General features: G+C 39.8%; 1 protein-coding gene across 9 annotated transcripts in view; it reads right to left on the reverse strand.

The window, feature by feature from the left end:
* LOC117539835 (RNA binding protein fox-1 homolog 3-like) overlaps positions 1–22,049 on the reverse strand; it is a 440,361-nt gene that overhangs the window by 379,526 nt on the left and 38,786 nt on the right. For all 9 annotated transcript variants that reach the window (XM_034206182.1, XM_034206177.1, XM_034206181.1 and 6 more), the window contains exon 2: positions 2,931–3,053. The gene's annotated coding sequence lies outside the window, so the exon portion shown is untranslated. The remainder of the gene's footprint in view (positions 1–2,930; positions 3,054–22,049) is intronic.

Below are 22,049 nucleotides of genomic sequence, written 5' to 3' on the forward strand. Positions count from 1 at the left end.
AACAAAGGCCATCCGGGGCAAGGTTGTCTCCAAGAAGACGGCTGTGATCGTCCAGAAGAAGTCTGCCACAGTCAACACACACGTATCCACACTACTAAAGAACCTCCTTGACTTTGAATGGGACTTCATATACTGTAGTTCAGTGAGCTCTCTCTCGTCTCTCACTCTCTCACTCCATGTGTTGTTTTGACAGACTGACGTTGCCACATTATGTCACAAGACACTTTGGTATTACCAGCTTTATAAGCATTGTTATAGTACATTCCCAATTCTAGAGTTATTTTTGATTAATTATTTAGTTTGTTGCTGTTTTACAGTGGCAACACTGGTAAGGAGAGGAACAAGGACCAGCAAGGTGTTGGTCATCTCTACCTGAACCAGAAGATTCCTCTTTCTATCAGGACTGTCCGCACCCATCCAGAATCTTCCTGAAGTGAAGCATGCACCTACCTCACAGGACTATTTCAAGAGGCAAAGCACAAGCCCCACATTTAGCTATTGCTGCATATTTTGTAAATGTTCTTACTGATGTATATTTTTAAAATGGTGTTAATGCAAATTTAAAAAATGTTCTTACTGATGTATATTTTTTGTAATGGTCTTAATGCACATTTAAAAATGTTGTAATAGTACAGTTTGTTTTCTAAATGTTGCTTATAATGCATTTGTTCAAAATGTTCTTACTGATGTTTTTTTTTTTTACAGTAGCGGTATTTATGTTGACACTGCCTTTTTAAATAAAAGTGTGTTTGCATTAAATCCTTTCCAAATTGTTTATTGCTTATTTTGCATAATGTTCATAATAATGAATATTTTAAGCAGATGTCTGTAACCCACAGAACAATACATATTTTATGTTGATTAATTAATAATGACTTTTTAGATATTCTCAAATGCTAAATTGAGTTGTTGTATTGTCAATCAAGTAATCTACTGACAACCCCCTAACCAGAATGTTACTGTGAATTATTACATATTTTACAGTAATAAACTGAAATTGTTCAACAGTATGAATACTGTAGAATTTCAGTATATTGCTGGCGTCTCTGCTGCCAGTATTTTACTGTTAATTGAAACAATACAGCAGTATACTGTATTTTATGTTTACACAGTAAGAGGCTGTAAAGTCATTTCACGGTATGAGTACTGTAGTATTACAGTAAAGTACAGGAGTCTGTGCTGCCAGCACTTTACTGTTATTTGACAGGAACATTTGTTACAGTGTAGGCATGAAGGCCGGACAGCTGAACATGTTTTTATTAAAGAAACAAACACCTGCAACCTTTCATCATATTATGCTGAACATAAAGAGAATAACACACCTTTTCTGAGTGCCATCATTGAAGAAGAAGAAGAAGAAGAAGAAGAAGAAGAAGAAGAAGAAGAAGAAGAAGAAGAAGAAGAAGAAGAAGAAGAAGAAGAAGAAGAAGAAGAAGAAGAAGAAGAAGAAGAAGAAGAAGAAGAAGAAGAAGAAGAAACACTTTATTAATCCCTTACAGGGACATGTCTGTCCCCACTCTGTTGTGTTTACACACATTACACACACAGGGGAGGATATACATGCACAAACACAGAGGATATACACACACACAACCACATGCAGATAGGAGAAGTGGCAGATTAGAGAGACTGCCAGGTACCCGGCGCCAAGGGAGCAGATCGAGGTTAGGTGCCTTGCTCAAGGGCACCTCGGCAGTGGCCTTGGAGGTGAACTGGCACCTCTCCAGCTAGCAGCTCACTCCATATGATTTTTTTTGGTCCGATCGGGAGGTGAACCGGCGACCCTTCGGTTCCAAGACCAAGTCCCATACAGACTGAGCCACTGCCGCCTCTTGCACAGAAACATACCATATGCTAGCTAGTTCTATTGTCTAATTTGGAGCAAATGCAGCAGTATATAACATGAAACCCAAGGAATGTCTAGTGGAAACGGCAAATAAGACATATAGGGTTTGACAACCAGTTGGAGGTGCACCACAGCATGTTTCTTAGCAACACCGGCCCTTAGTTGTAAGTCAACTGTTGCTATTGGAAACGCCCATTCAGAGGCATCAATGCCATTTTCCACAAATATGTTTGAACCTTTTTTCGAAACAAATAAAAAAAACATGACTTTAACGGGAAGTATGTCAGCTCATCTTTGCTTCATCCTTTGTTCCTAAGGTTTGAGAGTAAAAGTAAAAGTATTTCAAAGGTCACTCTTAAGCTGGTAGAGTGATTCAATTGAAAAACCTGAACCATTTAACTATGTACTGTACTGGCTTTGATTTTATTCAGTAACCTACCGAACGCTGTTCTAAAACTTATTTTGTTCACCTTCTTTCCATCTTACCCCGAGGCGTTCGCTGAGTTCGGTAGAAGGAAGGACAGAGAAGCATTTTGCCAGGAGCATAGAATCACTAGATTTAAGTCAGGGGCTGTTTGACTCCTCTGGAGAATGACAACCACAAAGAAACAAAGACGGAGTGATGGTTTGACTGACAGCCTTTTATGTCTGTTCACTACAAGGTCAGATGTACCCCAAATAGAAAATAGATGTGAGTGATCCTGAATTTCTTAAGGAACGCCTTTCCTGTAGGATACAACACTGTATGTTTTGGTAAAGTGAAGATTATGAATTGTGAGCGGCAGCGAGAAGGACTAAAGTGTCGACATTAAACGAGTTAGCCAAATAGCGGCGGAGTGAAATTATCTAAATATAATTGTGTGACTGCTGGCATGTCAACTTCAACCTTGTCTCATAAATGCCATATGGAAGAAATGTTCTCGGAGGTTAATTTCACTATATTATCAAGAGAATTAAGGCAATTACCAACACATGACAAAACGGGCTATTCAGAACCAATTGTGAGGATAACTGACCGTGCTCTGTCCTCTCAGCAGGTGGTTATTCATAATACAGCAGGTGATTCATATGAATTATTTCCTACCTGTCATTCACTTTGCTCCACCGCCTCAGTCTGTCCAAGTAATTGTAGTCCTGTAGATTTCACTTTGGCACCTACAGCGGGATTCTTGGCTGACCTTCCTGGGCGCTGCCTTCAAGCAATTATCTGTGGACATTTTTGGAGAGATTAAGAGCGTAAATATTCAAGAGGGAATCCCGAAACAGCTAGCGCTCAATACAAAAAGCAGTTTGGACCACGGGAAAACAAAATATGGTTACAGGAAAACAACCAGTATCATTATTTTCAAGGCAAAACGCTAATTTGATGTTGATGTTCTGTTCTGCGTATAAAAAAAGGCCAGTAGTAATCCTTTGGTACCGAAAAATACAGTCAACACCCTGTTTCTACTGGATACAATTGTGCAGTGCCAAATTGATGTGTGCACCTAAGAAGCAAATAAATATATCATAATCTGTTTTTTAAATGAAGAATTACCGTACCACGCATTGGTATTTCCCACATACGCTTGTTCAATATCCGAGCAATAAAACCAGCAGGACTTCAATTTGCCTTTGAACATTTAATCTCCACAACGAAAACACTTCCACACAAAGCAGCAAGAAGCTAAATAAGAGTACAGGGTCATTTGGCTCCAATAAAGTATTGGTAAAAAGGAGTTTCCATGGAGACTAATATGATCGCAACTAAAGACACATAAAGGGGCTTTTTGGAACGAGTGAAGCAAACTGTGGGACACGAAGATAACAAGCTTAGACAAAGAGACATAATGTCTCCTCACACAGGGCTCAACCCGTAATCAACATGTACAGTAGCTCCAAAAAGGTGGTAGACACTTTGGACAGCTGAATGTCAAATATAGATTAAGTGCTCTGTGAATCAAAACATTAAAGGCTGACTGAAACTCCAAAAGCTGGATTTAAGCACCACACATTAGCTTTATATGTCAACCAGTCTTCAAAGGAACAAGCTCTGACTAGTGTACAAAATAACCCTATTCACATATTAACAGCGGGTTGTATACAAATGAGTTGTTCAGGGCCACCTGCTCCAAAGAAAAGGAGGAAGTACTTGATCTGTTTTAGAGGGTTAATACCAATGTGTCCTCAATTAATAAAAGAAAAACCTACTTCAGTGTTGTTTCCATTTGTTTATATTTTAGTTGTAGTAGTTTGGCAAATGTATAGTGTATTCTAATATATATATATATATATATATATGTATGTGTATATATAGGGAGGTTGTGGCTCAGTGTTAGTGCGCTGATCTTCGGATCACGGGGGCACTGGTTCGAATCCCGCTGCAGTCAACATTCCGCTGTGTCCTTGGACAAGACAGTTCACCCCAAATTGCTCCTGTGGGGATTGCCCACAGTATTGAATGTATGTAAGTCGCTTTGGATAAAAGCGTCTAACAAGTGACATGTAATGTAATCAGTGGTGACTCATCATTAGGGGCAGGTGGGGCCCACCTAGTTTCTGCAGCCCCACCAAGTGTTGGCAGAAAGTAATGCAAATAATAATTCCCAAAATATGCAAATAACATATATTTTAAGATTATGTTTAGTCATCTGATTTGTCTGTACATTGCTGTTTTAGTCTGCGTTCTTCTAATTAGTGTCTACAGCCCCTCTCTCTGCTGTAGAAATGAACGTGTACTGTAAAACTACACTGCGCATGCTCAGAGTATTTTTCTATGTGTGCGGCAAAAAAATGATCACCATAGGGACACTGTGCTGCCAGACCCACCAAACGTCATCTCATAATTCAGAGAGCTGATTGGCTGTAAGTGTGCCGCGAAAAGTTTAGATGAGAAGAGGAGATGAGAGAGAGCAGCTTATAGCGATTCAAATCAGTAAAACGGAAAGAAAATGAATGAAGTTGACCATCTACTTCAGCTTTCGTAAGTTCATTTTATGTCAAACCTTTTGTTGATCTTCTGTGTTTTGCCTATAGGCTATTGCTCTGCTGGATCGACTGATATTGTGACCTCTGTGATGAGTGTTTGTGTTTTCCTTCTATCGGCTCCCAAACGGCTCTTCAGTTTACCACATACCTTTTATAATTCAATCAAATGTAGCCCTGTTTTGACTAATGATTTATATGTGTACACATATATCACTTAAATTATTCAATACATCCTTTGTACTGAAGTATTTAAAAGTAAAAATTACATATTACATATAAATGATTTGCTGTGGCCAATTGTTTTCATTGCATTTACAGACCCTTGTAACTCTCTGATACCACCCAATCAGCACTCACTTGCTTGTAGAACCACGCTACACAAAGCAGATAGCAACACCGAGCCTATAACAATTTACGCATAGACATTTAAAAAAAGGGGCTACTGTATCGACATTTTTAAATTGTATTTAAAGAAAAAGCCCTAACAAAACAGCAGGGCTCTATTTCAGTATTAACTATAGAAAAAAAGACATCAACAGCTGACATCAAATCGTTGCTGAGCCTAAAGATAATCATAAATAAATAACATAGTGAAAATAAATAAACAAAACAGCAGAATCCAACCGTCTCTAATCATAAAAAAACATAATAAAAATAAATGTACTGCAATGCTCAAAACAGCAGCATCCAACAGTCTCTAATTGTTGGATATTACATGTCAGTGCATGCATGCACGGAGCACGGAGATCATCATATCATTCTGTCTTGTATTACTTAAAGGTCACCTATCATGCTATTTTTAGGCAATAGCATAGGTCTCAGATATATAAAAATATATAAAAAACATGTCTATGAAGTGTTTTGCTCAAAATGTCAAACAGATCACCCATTCTAGCCATGCCTCATATCCCTCTATTTCACTTCCTTTTCAAAAGTGCTGATTTTGGGTATAAAGCTTTAAAAAATAAAAATAATTGATAAAAAAATAAAAAAGGAGGGGGCTGAGCTCATGCGGGACCCGGCAGCTACTGTCTAAACTAAATACTGCCGTGATGAAACGCCATATCATGGATTATCAAGGATTTTTTCTGAAACAGTATGGAGCTCAAAGGCTTTCTCTCTTGCCGCAAGGTGAGTTCCTTTTTATTTCCTGTTTATTTACACACATGCTCTCCAGTACAGGTTAGCTCTGAGTGTTAGCGATGCTAATGTAAACACCGACCATATCACGACCGACACATCACTAGACGGTACCATTTGAGCAGAATACAGAGGGGTGTTACCATGATTTAGGGAATAGGATATTTTCCTTCTATGTCTATTTCTGTGTTTTTTTCTTTTTCTTTTTGAATAAAGCTGTGTTTTCACAACCTCAACAAACGCAGTCTGAACTGCTTGTTGATGTTATGTACACTTTAATTAAAACATACTCCTCCGTGTGTTCTCCATCCACCACTCTGGGCAGTCTGCACAAGGATTTCTTGCTTTTTTCTTTGAACCATTACTTTAGCCAGTTGAGTAAACAAAAAATCCAACTTGCAATGCATTCATGTTATATTCTCCTTTAACAATGTTAAATGTTACAATGCTAATGTTCATAGATCTGATACAAATAGTCATTTCAGGCATTTTTTTACATTTGATCATGAGAATGATATTTCCTATACGAATACATTGTAGTTATCTCTAAAGAACCATTATACTATTGTAGTTTACCCATACACTGTGTAAATATAATCAACTGAAAAAGAGGCTACTGTAAATGAGAGCCCATTCATTCAGACTATGTAGAATAGCTCATACCTAGTTTGAATGTGTATTTTAACCTCTGAATACACTGAATTCCCAGGAGCACGCAGTTTGCGTCCCTTTGAAACAAAGTTTTGTGTGAAGGTAGAGAACTCACAAAGGTGATTCAGATTGTGATAATGAGCAGTGGTGAATCTGCCTATAAAACAGACATGAAGCCATAAAGCGTTGTTCAGAGGTGACCTTTATTTTTGAAGAGCTGCTGTGTGACATGCTGTGAATTAGACAACATCAACGCTCCAGAAATGTATGCCTCTGTGCAGCTTGACCTCTAAGTCAACAGTATGTCAAGAAAAACGGGAACGATCGCAAGGAAAACAGACCCTGCACACACAGCAATAAATGTATGACAATGCACGCTCACCAGAGAAACACTGATGTGTATCTGCCGGCGAGCCACTGCGGCCACTGTCATTGGTTACAAGGTGAGTCACCTACGTGCACTCGAGAAACGTATCGATGTGATCGAGTTGGGATTTTTGCTTATCACCACAATATCAAGTCACCTTGTTCTTTTATTTTTTTCTCATCAAAAGTCAACAACGGTGCTATCTAACCCTGATATGGAGCCAATTAAATCCTTGTCTCAATCTATGGTGCTGTGAAGCGCATTCTAATTTGTTGTCAATTCAACCTTTAAAGGGGACAACAAGAAAAACTCACTTTGTATCTGTTTGTGTGCGGTCATTTAAGTATTTAGAGTGCCTACCAACCTACAAACTGTGAAATAAAGTCAGTTTGTGTAAGCTTCCTCAGACACAAAACATCGGATTCAACCAGCCATTCAGGATTGGATCTCCTTCCTATGTCACACACAGGCTCATAATAATATTTGCCCCAACCTCCACATCTGGGTACCTCTATACCACGACTTGAGAACTACCTTAGCAGTTTTTCTCGCCAGCAAATAAGAGCAAACCGGGCATTTTTGGGAGGAAGACTTAAAGAGACCCGCCCTAAAACAGAGCATTTTAGACAGATGTTGAATACAGATTTATTTAGAGAAAAGAAAAAAAAGTTAAACGTGTTTTTTGAACATTTAAGCGTGCAACCATGTTCTAGTAGAAACCCAAAATACCAGTATGAAACTGAAAATAAGTATGATATGTACCCTTTAATATCCCCAGGTCTTGTATCTGTCCTTTTTATTAATGTGTGATTAGAGGAATTAGAGCAGATTAAGTAAATAAAGTCAGTTTCACAGGTGTTCACCGACTGAGATTCAGTACCAAGAGCTGTCACAGGGTTGAGGGAGAAGGTGAAACTATTGACACACAGAGGTACAGCCAAGCCACTTTACATCCCAATCGATCACAGGTCCACTCTACTACAAATGGCATTCCTCTTTTAAAAGTCCGACTTTCAGGATCCAGACACCTTGGTTCAACAATATCTTCAGTTACAGTCAGTGGCGGTTCTAGAACATTTTACATGGGGGGGCAAAGGGGAGGCAAGAGGTCATGCCTGTTCACTCAGGCCTTTGGCCTCAACTAATATACAAGCAACCTGTTCCTGTTTTTGTTTTCTTCAGCCTATGTATCTTTATTATTACTTTTTGTTTTGTTACTTCCCATTGTAAAGCGTCCTTGGGTTTCGTGAAAGGCGCTATATAAATTGAAATTATTATTATTATTATTATTATGCCAGGGTGGCATAGGATGGCGGACAGTACGTGGTATTTTATACTCCTATTTATTGTTAATGCATGCCCTAACACAAGTGTTCTTAATGCACAAGAGAAACAAGGTGTTCAGACAAACAATCGGGTGCCCTTTGAGTCCCCCAAGCTTACCTCAACCATTTTAAATGAAAGGAAACTACAAAATGTATTTTAAAGCAATGAATTAATGGAACAGGTTGTTTTGCATTACAATGTAAAATTAAATATATATTTTGTTTTAGACAGACAGAAAAATTGGTTGTCTTAGACAGACATATTTGCATGTCCTCACTAAGCATTATTACATATTAATTTAATATTAAACAAATCAAAATGGCCAATTATCCCAAAATGTTGCTGCTAATATAATCATATGCTTGTCAACTTTAACTGATCAAAAATCTATTCTGAAAAAAGACTTGAATTATCTATGAAATTGCAATATTGTCCCTCAGTTTGTTTCAACCCCGTCACGCCATACCATACCCTCCTATTAAAATAATGGATCAGTCCATGTGTGATCTGCATTGAGGGAATTACATCACAAAAGTGTCAGTTTCTTCTCTTACCTATATTTCAGTTTTTGTATTTTCAGATTAAGATTGACAAGCTCAACATTTCAACTATATTGTATGAATTAATAATAGTAAATAATTGTTTATTACAAAAATAAACAATAGTTTTGCAAAATATTACAATTGTGTAATGTCCTTGACTTCCATGTGGTGCCATATCTTAGCTAAACAAGGTCTCATGCCTACTTTTTGTCAAAAACTTCAACCCTGTTACATTTTTTCAAGGAAATTCCTAGTAATTATTTATATTTTGTGCCTGAGGTGGGAAAATGTAAGTAGTCCACTACCAGATGTTATGACCAAACATTTTGGTTTCATTTTTCAAAGATATAAAGACCCAAAAGGCACCCGATTCAGAGAATACTCAGAATTCTGCATACTGTAAGTACTTAATTATAATTAAGTACACAAATGACATCACCCATCTCTTCAGAGAGCTACAGGTGACCTGTGCAGCAACACATTTCAATCAATATTTGTCAATACTAAGAGCTGCTAGATTGTGCTGCTGTAATGGAATATGTAAGGAGAATAAGAACATACCATGTGGTCCAGCTGGAGTTTCATCTGCCTCCTGATCCCTGCCTCTGTCCCTCTTTCTGATACTTCATCTTTATTCCTCACATATATTTATTCTTCTTCACTAATGTCTTCATCTCCTCCTCTTCCTCCTGCTCTGACCCTCCTGGTCTCTTCATCTCCTCCTCTTCCTCCTGCTCTGACCCTCCTGGTCTCTTCATCTCTCTTTTCCTTTTCCTCTTTCTGTTCGTCCTGATCACTTCTCATATGTCTTTTTGTTGTTGTTGAATCACTCCTATACTCTGGCCTGCAAGAGTCTACTTGTGAAAAGCACTGGTACAAATGCTTGTATAACTTTACACGTTAGGGCCATGTAACCTAGCTAATATGTAGCATATCATACATATAACATCAGAAAGTATTGATCAAGCGCACACAGGCAGCTGTGTTTGGATCCAGTTTTTACGGTAAAGGATGTATCCTGGTTTCATTGATCTGGCCTCATGGCTGTGATGTGTAGTTTACGTGGATTTAATAGTAGGCTACCGCGTAGTTTAGCAAAGTGATCGATCTCCCAGCTAACGCTGTCTGCGTAGTATTTTGTAACGTAACGCCCCAAACAGCGCCCGTCTGTTAAACGCTATCGATTCAAACTAAAGCGTTTTATTAATATTTAGTTTCAAGCTCTTGTCCTTAGTAAAAACAAAACTAGTGGAAAGGGAAATGCTCCAAGGGGAAGCTGATCCATAGGTGCTGGGACAGCTCACTCCCTCTCTGCAGCGGTCTGAGCCGCGGGCTGTGTGAACGCCGCTCCGCAGTTTAATGCAGGGCCGTAGCTGCGTTTTTAACGGGCCTAAAATGATATTTAAAATGATTCACTTTTAACTAATGTAATGCTTGTTTTGTTGCTTGAGAAGCTTGTGGAAATAGTGTAGGTTTGTTTTAGTACAGTTTTAGGGAAACAAAAGTTAGGGGGGCAGCTGGGGGGGCAAGGCTCTACCGTGGGGGGGGGGCAGCTGCCCCCCCTTGCCCCCCCGTAGATCCGCCCCTGGTTACAGTACCACACAGCACTTTTTTTCTTCTTCTCCTCCTCCTCCTCCTCCTCCTCCTCCTCCTTCCTCCTCCTCCTCCCTCCTCCTCCTCCTCCGTTCCTCACTCAAGCCTAAGTCAGTTTGATAATGTTCTAGCTCAGTGCTTGGCTCGTGCAAAAGCAGGAAACAGATGGCTGGTTATTTCTGGATGGTACTACAAAGTGTCCAACTCAAATAAAGTGTACTTTCACAGGATCTTAGTGTTTCCTTTTTTTAATGTCTGCTTATGGGACTTTATAATACCTTGGACGAAGAACTTGCAAGTGGCCCGCGACAATGAGATTATAAAAGATGTATCAGGTATATCATATTATTATACTGAATTAAAATGCCCTCCTCTTTACTTTTTTGTATCTCCAGATAATCCCTCCCTGGAGGATGCCTATTAACCTGGACCAACACTGAAGCCCCCCCTGATGAGGCCGAGGACAGGCCTACTCCATTAGCTTTCCTGATCTCTGTCACTCAAACCGTCACATAATTATTGTGTGTCTTCACAGGTTACATAGTGGATATTAGCTGCATTGTATGCAGACATTAATTACATGGGAAAGTGGACTGAGTTAATAAGGCACGTGTGAGGTGCACCTGCATGGAGTCATGTTTGCAGATAAGACGGTGAATGAAGCGGCTGTTTATGTTCTGGGTTGTAAATAAAATCGTGGCACAATGATAAGCTCATCCATGACATGTCATCTGGCAGGTGCTGACAGTTAGAAATTACATTAATCCTTATCTATTCATTATGAAATGTGTGAGTATAGGTGTAGCAATGCCTTATCGAGCTATATTGCCTCGGCTGAATTTGAATTGATTTCTATCTATGTGGAATCCATTGCAAATTCCCCTCATGGCCGGCAATGCAGGAGGCAGCGCCTGCCTCTCACAGGTCAAGTCAGATTCATCTCTGGCTATCTGATGAGCCCATCCCTGAGCTGTGCTATGAGTGAGAAGTAGCACATTTTAGATTACCGCACTCCCTCTAAAAGCATTCAGCTGTAGTGCATGTCTTTCAATAGTTTGGAACAGAGCATTCATTTCATCTCTGAGCGCTTTCTTTTAAAAGGCTATCCCCCAAGGTCCTATCACTAGGAGGTTCAAGGGCAAAATAAATCAGCGATGACACGTCCCATCGTTGTTATGTAGGGCACAGAGGTCTCCTGTCTGAGGCAGGAGCTCAGGTTGAGAGATCCCCTTTGTGTCTAAAGCGGGATCACATTAACAGCCTGACTCATTACATTAATAGAGGTGCCACCGTAGCAACATGAATAATGCCATTCCTTCTGTGAAGGGGTTACAAACCGGTCTGACAGCAGGAAAAAGCATCAGACTATTATTAACCATAAATCCATAAACGGCATGCACGGTCCATACAGGGGGGGAAGGTATTTTTAGAGCTCAATATTTGTTGAATCCATTAAAGATGGGTATAAGATATGGGTAAAATCTACTGTTTAGACTTCAATGAAAGACTGATGGGAAATAACGGAAGTAAGCAGACGAGATCAAGACTCCCTGGCAGAGATGCACACTGTGTAGGTGCAACATGGATTTGATTCTGCCCCAGGACCCCCGCCACATGTCTTTTCCTATTGTTGTCAAATAAAGCAAAAATGACAGATGTATAATCTTCAATAAAAAAAAACTTCCAGGCTGCGTATCTCAATGCCCTTCTTTGTTATGAATCGCAGGAGTGCTTGTGGCAGCTTTACTGGATCAGCAGAATTTGGAAATTCTTAAAAAGCTGAATCTCCTTTAACCTCACCCCACGTCTTAAGCACCTTCACACCTACCCGAGCACCAGGGGATCCGTCACAAATCAAGGATGGGAAGGTCAATAAAAGCAAACCATGCCAGATTCTCTGACTGACACATCAAAAGTTCCCTCATCAGCGCTCAACACTCTGCCTTCCTTTCCTTCCGACCAATTTAGAGGAGTCCGAGGGGAGCCCCCTAATCCATGCCTCTGAAAGTGTGCTTAATCAACCTCTGATTAAGTGGGAGCACACCAAGGTGTCCAGCAACATCTTCACCACCCCCATCCACTCCTGAAGGCAAACCAAACAGAAGGAAACAGCCTTTGTTTGTCTTCACAGCCTCATGTCCCCTGATGTTCCCTCTCAAATGTCTTAAGTCTCCTCAGTCTTGTTTAAGGCCCTCCATTCATTTCACATCCAGCGACAGAAAATACAAAGCAAACATTTAGTTCCTTCTAATTCCTTTCCCTCTCACTCCCCCCCGCTCTCTGTTGTTGTTATGAGTGTCACCCAGGTGTCCGGGAATGAATTAAACATCAGAGTGTTGCTAGGAAGGGCACAGCTTCTGCTGAAAGGGTTGAATGCAGAGCGTTGTTTGAGGAGAGCAGCAGAGGAGGTGACAGAGGGGGCTTTGCTCAGCGCGAGGACGCCCAACCATCAAGGAACCACTTTGACCTCTAACATCTGACCGCCTTCATGAATAGTCATTTTTATTCTTCCTCAAGACTCTCCCACTAATTGGGATTTTCCAAACTTTTAGAGCATGTTGACACTGACTTACCCTCTGTATTTGGGGTAGTGATTCATTTGTTGATGGATGCTTTTGGTAAATCTTAGTTATTTAAAAAACGCACCAATAGGATACCCAGAGGTGGGAAGTAGTGGAGTACCAATACTTTGTTACTGTACTTAAATACATTCTTCTTGTATCAGTACTTTACTCCTATCAGTACTTTACTCCGCTACTTATTTTTCTGATGATCTTTTACTTCTTACATTTTTAACAGACATACCAGTAGTTTCTACTTCTTACATTTTCCAAACAGGCTGGTTCCTTTAGTTTGAATGTGCGTTTGGTGGCGTGGTCATTATTATTTAGAGTCATTGCGTGCCTATTGATTTGAACATCCATAATTTCCTGGTCTTCTCTAAAGAAGAGGGACCAATGGAAACGTTGTCATGTTGCCGTTGTTCAGCATGGAAACATTCATTAGCTAACAATGACATTATTGTTCTATTAATATAAAGGGAGGTCAGGTACTCTTTAAAACAGCTGCTAGTTATGGGTACTTTCTACTGAAGTACATTTCGAAGCCCATACTCCTTTACTTTTACTTGAGTAAAGAAGTTTAGTCAGTACTTCTACTTTTATCAGAGTATTAACAAAACACGAGTATCTGTACTTCTACTTGAGTAAAGGACGTGTTTACTTTTGCCATCTCTGAAAACACATCAATAGTATACCTTAATGGTATACATTAAGATACTTTTCAGAAAATCGCTGGTGATGTCACTGTAGAAATTGGAGAAAAGGCCCCTTGTTGTAGAAGATCAGCCAGACTGTTGCTGCCGTTCAGTTTTTCCTTTAATCCCCATAAAACTCCTTGCTATACCGTTGTCAGACTGAGCGATGACAAGCCCATTCATACACACTTTGAAAGCAAGCATCTTCCGATTGATGCTCATAATATAAAAAACTGTCAAACAAATATATAGTGGCACAAACAAATAATAAACTTGAAGTGGCCTAAACTAATATGTCATACGACACTGGCTCGAGGCAGTTATTTGCAAGAAAAATAAAATGTGGACATGGGCTCTAAGCTGCCTTATTATCTCAATCCTTTATATCTATGCATCAATGGTTGATAGAAGAACATCATCATTTAAAACTTCCTAGTTTATTTTTTGATTTCCCAACTGAAATTGTAAAGGGAGGAACCTAACCATCATCATCGATCTCATGTATGCTTGCACTAATTTATGAGAGTTATTTCGGAAACAAGTAGTACAAGAAGATGATTTCTCAGTTTTAAATCCTGCCTACATCACTATGTCCATAATTTTAAAAACACAGAAAATAAATGTTAGCTGTGATTGAGGGGTTACCAGTCTACGACATGCAGTCCCAGGGTTGGGGTCACTACAACATAATCCAGATCGAGAACTCATCATAAAGATAACTATTCCCCCCTCCTAGCAAGCTAATTGTGGGTGAATTGCCTCTTCATGTGAGGAATAAAACCACAGAAGAGCCGGAGAAAGTGAGTTACTTAGTAACGAGTTACTTAGTAACGAAAGTGAGTTACTTAGTAACGAAAGTGCGTTACTTAGTAACTCACTTTCTGCTTCAACCAGAACAAGAGTTCAGTTCACAGAGTACATATCTCTGTGACATAAGGTTGTGTAATATTTGCTCTCCAATGATTTTTAGAAGTGGCTGACACAGTGAGAGCTCATGAGGATGATACTGGATACTGGATGTTTAGCTGCAAAGTTGTCCTTTAACAATAGTGTGTGCCCGACAAGGTGTTATTTTGTTAAAACTCAGCACCTGACAAGTGTATCCTTTTGTATATGCGGTATTAAAATAATGTGTGAAACTTACAAAGAATAAACAAATAAGAAATAAATACCAATAACCCTGACACTATCTGTTTTGATGATGTGTTTTCTCATTTGATGTGCCAAATAATACTCCAAGAAATACTTTTCTTAATACAAATGTAGGGTTTTGGGTTATTATAACACATAGCACACACAAGTAATGTGCTTTGTTGTTTTATATACAACAAACAGTGGCGAACCGTCAGGGCCTTCAAGGTATTCAGAGAATACCCTGGAACACTCAGATAAAACAAACAAAAAATCGATTTAATTATATAAATAAAATGTAATAAAATGTATATAAAATGAATAAATGAGAATCGTATCCGTGTTGTTGATCTGTAATATTACAGTGTTACGTTGATTTGTTTGTCCTTCTCGGACCATGCACTACGCATTTCAGTGGTTTTGTGTTAGAAAAGAAAGCAACCAATCAGATCTCGTTCTGGGTCTCTGGGTAGAATATCCTTCAACCAAGGTATTCTACATCCTTGATCGAATGCCCTGGCCGTTGCACTGAATGAGAGCGTACGTTTGGACTGACAGTTTGATCAACCAATCATATATTGATTTGTAGCCAATGGGCGTATTCTTTCAGAGTTTCCCTCGGCTCCAGGGTATTCTAGAAGGCCTGCTAGTTAACTGGCTCGAGACAGAGGATCTAGAATGCGATGAAGCAATTCATGCCGTTTTATTGTTTTTAACGTTGAAATGACAAGTGCAACAGGTGAAGATGAAGTTGTTGCGGAATTGTTGTGAGTAGGCTACCCTTTTCAAGACGACAATTCAGTGAAAAGACGGACATTATAATGGGGGGGCGGCGGCGGCGGGGGGTGTGTGTGTCTACAGAAGGTCCAGTTGTGATGGACACGGTTCGCCACTGACAACAAAGCACATTACTGTATATCATTTTGGAAGAAAATAGTTTGGGTAGAGCGATCCAAATGTTTGGTGGCCGACTGGTGCAAAAATGTTGCAATGTCCCAAAAGATTTCCATTTTGAGAAACTCGCTGCAGTTTCAAAATATTTGCAAATAAAAAAATGACATCCAAACAACTTAACAACTAGTGCAATAAAAATGCACATTTTTCGGTAAGTTTCCTGTGACAGTGACAACTTTCAAATCCCTGAACATCAACATATGCTCTGCTCTCAGCTGTGTGCATCACTTTTTGAATATCCCCTTTACCTTTGTGTTTTGAGTTTATTGCAGCGTTTTTTATCAGCTAACTTATTTGCAGCATTTTATTTATGCAGCGCTTTAGTAAACCCTGCAAATGTTTTGTCAAGTTGTTAAAGATCAAATGCAAAGCTTCCAAATATGCTACATTTTTATAGAAATGTTGTTTTTAAGACTGCCTGTATTTTTTATTTTATTTAAATCGAGATAATACACCCAAAAAAAATATTTGTATTGATCCAAAACTCGACCCAAAGCCGTCTGAATTTCTGACATGTAATTCCCAGCAGCCTCCGCGCGCATGACGTAATAGTGGCCAAACAGTCTCTGGACCAAATATCCCGACTCGGCAGTCTCGGTCACATGTTTTTCGAAAAGAAAACTGAATTAACATGGGTTATTGTTGTGCTTTTTGTTGTACGAACGGTGCGGGATCTGGGAGAGTTTTACATGCATTTCCCAAAGACCAAATCATCTGCAAAAAATGGATTTTTTTAGTGAATCGTGTTGGATGGCAACCGACAAAATGGAGCAAGTTCTGTTCTGACCACTTCGCGTGTGATGCATACGACGTTGATCCTGTTATCATGAAGTCTGTTGGTGGAGAAGCATTAATAGCACGTCGGAGGCTGAAACCCGGAGCCGTCCCCTCCATATTTCAGCACAAGAAACCACTGAAAGAACGAAAGAGCCGGGCGATGCAGAAACGCCAAATAATTGAGGTAAACAACTTTTGATTAGATTTCAAAGCGCACGGAGCACAGCAGATAACGCAGATAACGGAATTGCAGTTTTATTGCTTATAGAGGTGGGCACCGTTAGATTCTGTGTCTTTACGATCATAAACAATGTGTTGGATGTGGAGCTAGGATAAGTAATAAGGGCGCTAGGAGTGATTTCGGTGCAGTAATAGGTTAGCATTTTTCGCTCGGGGCTAATTCACTGTTAGCATTGTAGTTTATCTGCAGCTCATTCATCGCTCCTCCACTCATAACGGAAAAGTGTGAACAATATGCATTATGATAGGGATTAAATCCACTATTATTCCTCCTGGCCCAATTAAAAATGCCCCCTGCGCAATTAAAAGTGACTGTGAGCACTTAGAAAACCCAACATTCTTCTAACCACTTCATTAGGCCTATGCATCAAAAAAGCCCTCCGCCATGCTTTCATTTCTTTCAGCCGAGTGGGTGCTTATAGAGGTGGGCACCGTTAGATTCTGTGTCTTTACGATCATAAATAATGTGTTGGATGTGGAGCGAGGATAAGTAATAAGGGAGCTAGGAGTGATTTCGGTGCAGTAATAGGTTAGCATTTTTCGCTCGGGGCTAATTCAGAGTCTCACTGTTAGCATTGTGTTTGGTTGTGATGGTTCCCAAATTACCCAGTGGTGAGTCCGCCTGGACTTTATTTTTCTAAACCTCTCTAAAAAGGTCAAACGTCACTTGTTTTGCATCAATCTTGATACAGGGTACTTATTATATGTTATAGTTTGGATTCCTAAAGCTTTTAGTCTATAGTCTACTCAGAATCAGACATGATAATGAAACTAAGTTGTACTATCGGCGGAAGCAGCTGTGAGCGATAAGCCAAGGTTTGTTTGTTTGGCCACTGTGACGTCACGCGACGCCATCTTGCGGAGGAGCGGCTGAGAAAATAAATCGTCGGACTTGGTGTTGGGGGTTGAACAAAATAAATATTGCGCATTGCCAGACGCATATTATCTCCGATTTTAATACTGCAATATCTTAGATAGTGTTGTAGCTATATGATTTCAATTTTACTGGCAATTATAAAAAAACCTTTGCATTTGATCTTTAACCTGTTAAGCCCCGAGCCTGTTTTCCATGGTCTCAGGCTCGAAAATGACATTCCCAGAACAAATGACTATATCTTCCCTTCTAAAAGGGTTAAATTAATAATCTTTTTTCTCAAAGCAATGATAAACCTGTGAGTTGGATGTAGAAAAGTCAGAATCAATCAGTGGTGGGCCGTCAGGGCCAGCAAGGCCTTCTCTGCTGTCCTAAACATCATCAGAATATAAATTTAATTTTGATATATTTTTTCCACAAATATGTATTAAATTATTCCCCATAGTCTATTATTTTCATTTCATAGCTTTCCTCTTGGTTGCGCTGCTTCCAGCCTCAGAACAAGATTTGGAGGGCTGGCCTTTATGTTAGAGCTTTTATCCAATCATATTTCAGCCATAATGTGTTGCCAGGGTCCAAGAAATCTGCCCTTAGGCCTTCAGAATCAACAGTGCGGGCGCCTGTAGCTTAAAGTGAACGGAAACAAAACTGTGGCGTTAACCAATCAGATTTTGAGTTGGCGACAACGGGCCAGCTAGCAGGCGTACGATGACGTCAGCACGTGCACGTCTTTTGATTGGATACGCACTATTGAGAGGCAGAGCTATGTAGAGCTAGCAAACTGAACGAGCTAATTTGTGTAGATTTCTACAAGCTGTTTTTTTTCAACCCACAATGGCTGAAGGAGAAGAGATCGATTTGGTCGCAGATATAATTACAACGCCATTTTCAAGACGAACTTTTCAAGAAAAGCTAGACATTGTGAGAAGAGAACGGCCAACCCCGACGCTAGCGAGCCTATCACAGCGGGGGAAAGGGTTTGTCCGCCACTTTCAAATCACTAACTACGAGCGGTACCCCTGGCTCACAGCCTCCGAGAGGCACTGCAAATTGTACTGCTGGGAATGCCTGCTATTTGCAAATGATCGATTTGGTGTTTGGAGCCACACTGGATTTGCAAACTTGAGTTGTCTAACCAAGGCAGCAACGAGACACCAAAGCACGGCTGGGCACTTACAAGCAATGGTGCTTTTGAAAACCTTTGGGGACACCCGAGTGGATCTACAGCTCAACGAACAAGTGCGACGGGAAACGGAGCTACACAACGAAAGGGTGAACAAGAATAGGGAAATATTGAAAAGACTGATTGATTGTGTCCTGTTTTTGGGTAAACAGGAACTTTCATTTAGGGGACATGATGAAAGCGCCGAGTCCAGAAACAGAGGAAACTACGTGGAGCTTCTTTCTTTGCTTGCTGAGAACAACACAGACTTGCATTACCACCTGTCCACAAACAATAATTCAGGTAGGACTGTGTCGGACATCACTGAAGGCCTAGGTGTGAAATGCACGGCCCGCCACTGGAATCAATATAGATGTTTTTTATTTTAAAGTAAATTCAGATTGAACATAGTAAAAAAATGTAAATTATAGTGTCCGTACAAATTATAGTGTCCGTACAAATTGGCGGAATGAGTGTTCAGACCTAAACTTTCAATCTGCTTTCACCTCTAAAAGTGCCAAAACTAGATTTCAATTAATATGAGCTTTCATTTCGATGTTATTCATGGAATTGTTGTCATGTAGTGTGTAGTGTGCATGTTTTAAGAGAAGCTCTGCTGCAGAATGACATTTTTTATTTAATTAGTTTCATTTCAATCTAGTAAAATCAAGTATGACAAGTTGAAAATCCCGCAAGCAAGTTATGAAGCATTTCAAGGTGGAATATCTGATTTTTTCCCCCACCCTCAGTTGATTATCCAGGAAGGAGAAATGAGTCTCATATTTCAAAGCAGAGTTCAGTGAACTGTACTCATGTGATTAATACCCTTGTCTGAGACTTTGCCAAATAGCTAATGCCTGGCTTTGGGTTTACAATAACAAGAGATGTGTGTTGTGCGTATGGTCAAAACAAGAAGTCGAAGGCTTTTCCACAGCGAGAACAGACTCGGTGTAGGAGAGTGGGTTAAAGGGAAATATGTATCTCCCAAACACAACTCCTCTGTCAAATATCTCTCCGCTATTTCAGAGTGACTTTGATCAACAAAGCACTGTGCTTGTCCATAGCAACACCCACTTAAAACTCACAGCTGAGGTTGCGTAATCTCTTTTATATGACCTGTAACTGAAGAAAACTCCCCATTTTCAGCACTTAGCAACAGAGAAAGTGTCAATTAATGGTACTGACCTGCAGTAATGGATGACAAGCTGATCAATAAGAGGCACTGCTGTTGTATGTGCTAAAACACAAACGAAAGATTTAATGAGAAGTCAATCAATTGCAGTCGGTACACGCCCACACAAAGGAAAGGCCTAATGGCCAAAAAAATGAAAGGGTTGGTTTACGAACATTTATAGAATCGTCTAAAGCAGATTGTTTTTGTCTTATTTTCCAAGGCTTTAAGATAGCTGCTGCCGCTACTACCACCTACTGTGGCTGATGGCATTTAGTTTAAGGTGCTCAACAAATTCCAACTTTTATAGGAAGTTCCTTTTTTACAGAGACAATAGAAAAACTGTTGAAACTGCTTAACTGTTATTAAAAGGTCTGATATCATTCACAGTCATAATGATATTGCATGTCAGTTTTCACTCGTTTAATGGGCAGAATTGATTTTGCGGGGGGCTGGAAACACAAGTTTTAGAGACGCTCAAACCTTGACAAGCAAAATGTAATAATGGATCAAAGTATTGTTGTGGATCCATATGGTGGTGTCATATGATATACCGATATATCTTCCCTTGATAGATTTTCATTGCTGTTGTTATTTAACTGCATCTTCATTGGATCACGGTTCTAGTCATCTTGGATGGTGGAGAGGGCTAAGGTTGAATCTGACTGTTTCTATTGGGAAAGGTCACATTTTAAAGAGTATATATAATGCTAATTTTCAGGTTCATATTTGTCTGTTGTGCTTTTACCGTGACATGTCTCCATGCTTTAATGTTCAAAAAGCTCTTTATTTTTCTCATAATGCCTGTGCTGCAGCACCTCTTTTGAAACCAGAGCCCAGTCTGCTCTGATTGGTTAGCTAGTCAGCTGGTTGGAGATATGTCGGGAATGTCCATTCCCTTAGCATATCATGTGTAATGTGTTGGAGCCTTAGCCAATCGAAGTGTTAGTGTTACATAGTGATGTCATTATGTTACGTTATATTAAGGAGTCCAATAGAGGCGTTTCAGGCAGGGGGGGAGTGTGTGGAACAGAAACTCCCTCTGGAGGGAACCTTTTTAGCCTTTGCAGAAAACCTAAATAACACACTACAGGAAAGGAAAAAGCCCAAAAAGCAGAATGAGGCCCCTTCATATGGACTAAAAAACTCTATTTTCAACAAAGGGTAAGACAGACTGGACCAGAAGGAGATACTACGAATAATGCAGATGAGGTGCAAAGAGGAGTAATATATTTCTTAATAAACAGCAGATTGTTAAATAGTTCCCTTTCCTTTCTTTCTGTTTTATTTTATTTCATGTTTGTATATATTGTTGTGTTTTTCAGACTGCAGTTAGGTGGTGATCTTCATCTCAAGGTATCTACCAAAAAAGCAAATAAGAATAATAAGAACCCCATTATTTAACCTTAACTGTAAAGTGTATTATGATTGTATATTTCCTAAACACTGAGCAGAAATATCACTTCTACATTTGGAAAAATTAGGCCAATCCAAAGAGTTTTAATTAACAAATGTTGGACACTGTCCTGCAGCCCAACTTTTTTATTTACTTTAAGAAGCGTGTTTGGTATTTTAATTTATTATTAAAATCCATCATTATGCAATGTTAAACAAGTTGCGGAGGAGGACATCACCTCCCACATAAGCTCAGCCCTTTTTCTGTTCAATTCCTCCTTCTCCGCCTTGTATCAATTTGTTTTTTTGCATGTCAAGTTAAAAGGAGGTTGTCACGGGAGACAGCTCGCTTGTCTCCTGCACATGATTGAGGTAGCTGCAATTTATAACGTTCCAGCCCGAGACAGACCTCACTTATCTCAGGCCTACTCCTCTGCCAATGCCCTTTCACTCAGCCAATGAGGATGAAAGTTGCAGGTTAGGTTACTTTGTCAAAAGCAGAGGAACCATTACAAATCTGCACTATCCATCCTTCTGTAGGGCAAGGAGCTTTTTCCCTGGTGCAACGCTGCTGCAGACCTGCCTCTCCTCAAAGCTGTCCGTCTATCTCTCACGCCCGGGAAGCTCGCAGGGGGGTTGTTATCACAAAGGGCCAAT

The sequence above is a fragment of the Gymnodraco acuticeps genome, unplaced genomic scaffold (genome assembly GCF_902827175.1).
Source record: "Gymnodraco acuticeps unplaced genomic scaffold, fGymAcu1.1, whole genome shotgun sequence".
NCBI lineage: Eukaryota > Metazoa > Chordata > Actinopteri > Perciformes > Bathydraconidae > Gymnodraco > Gymnodraco acuticeps.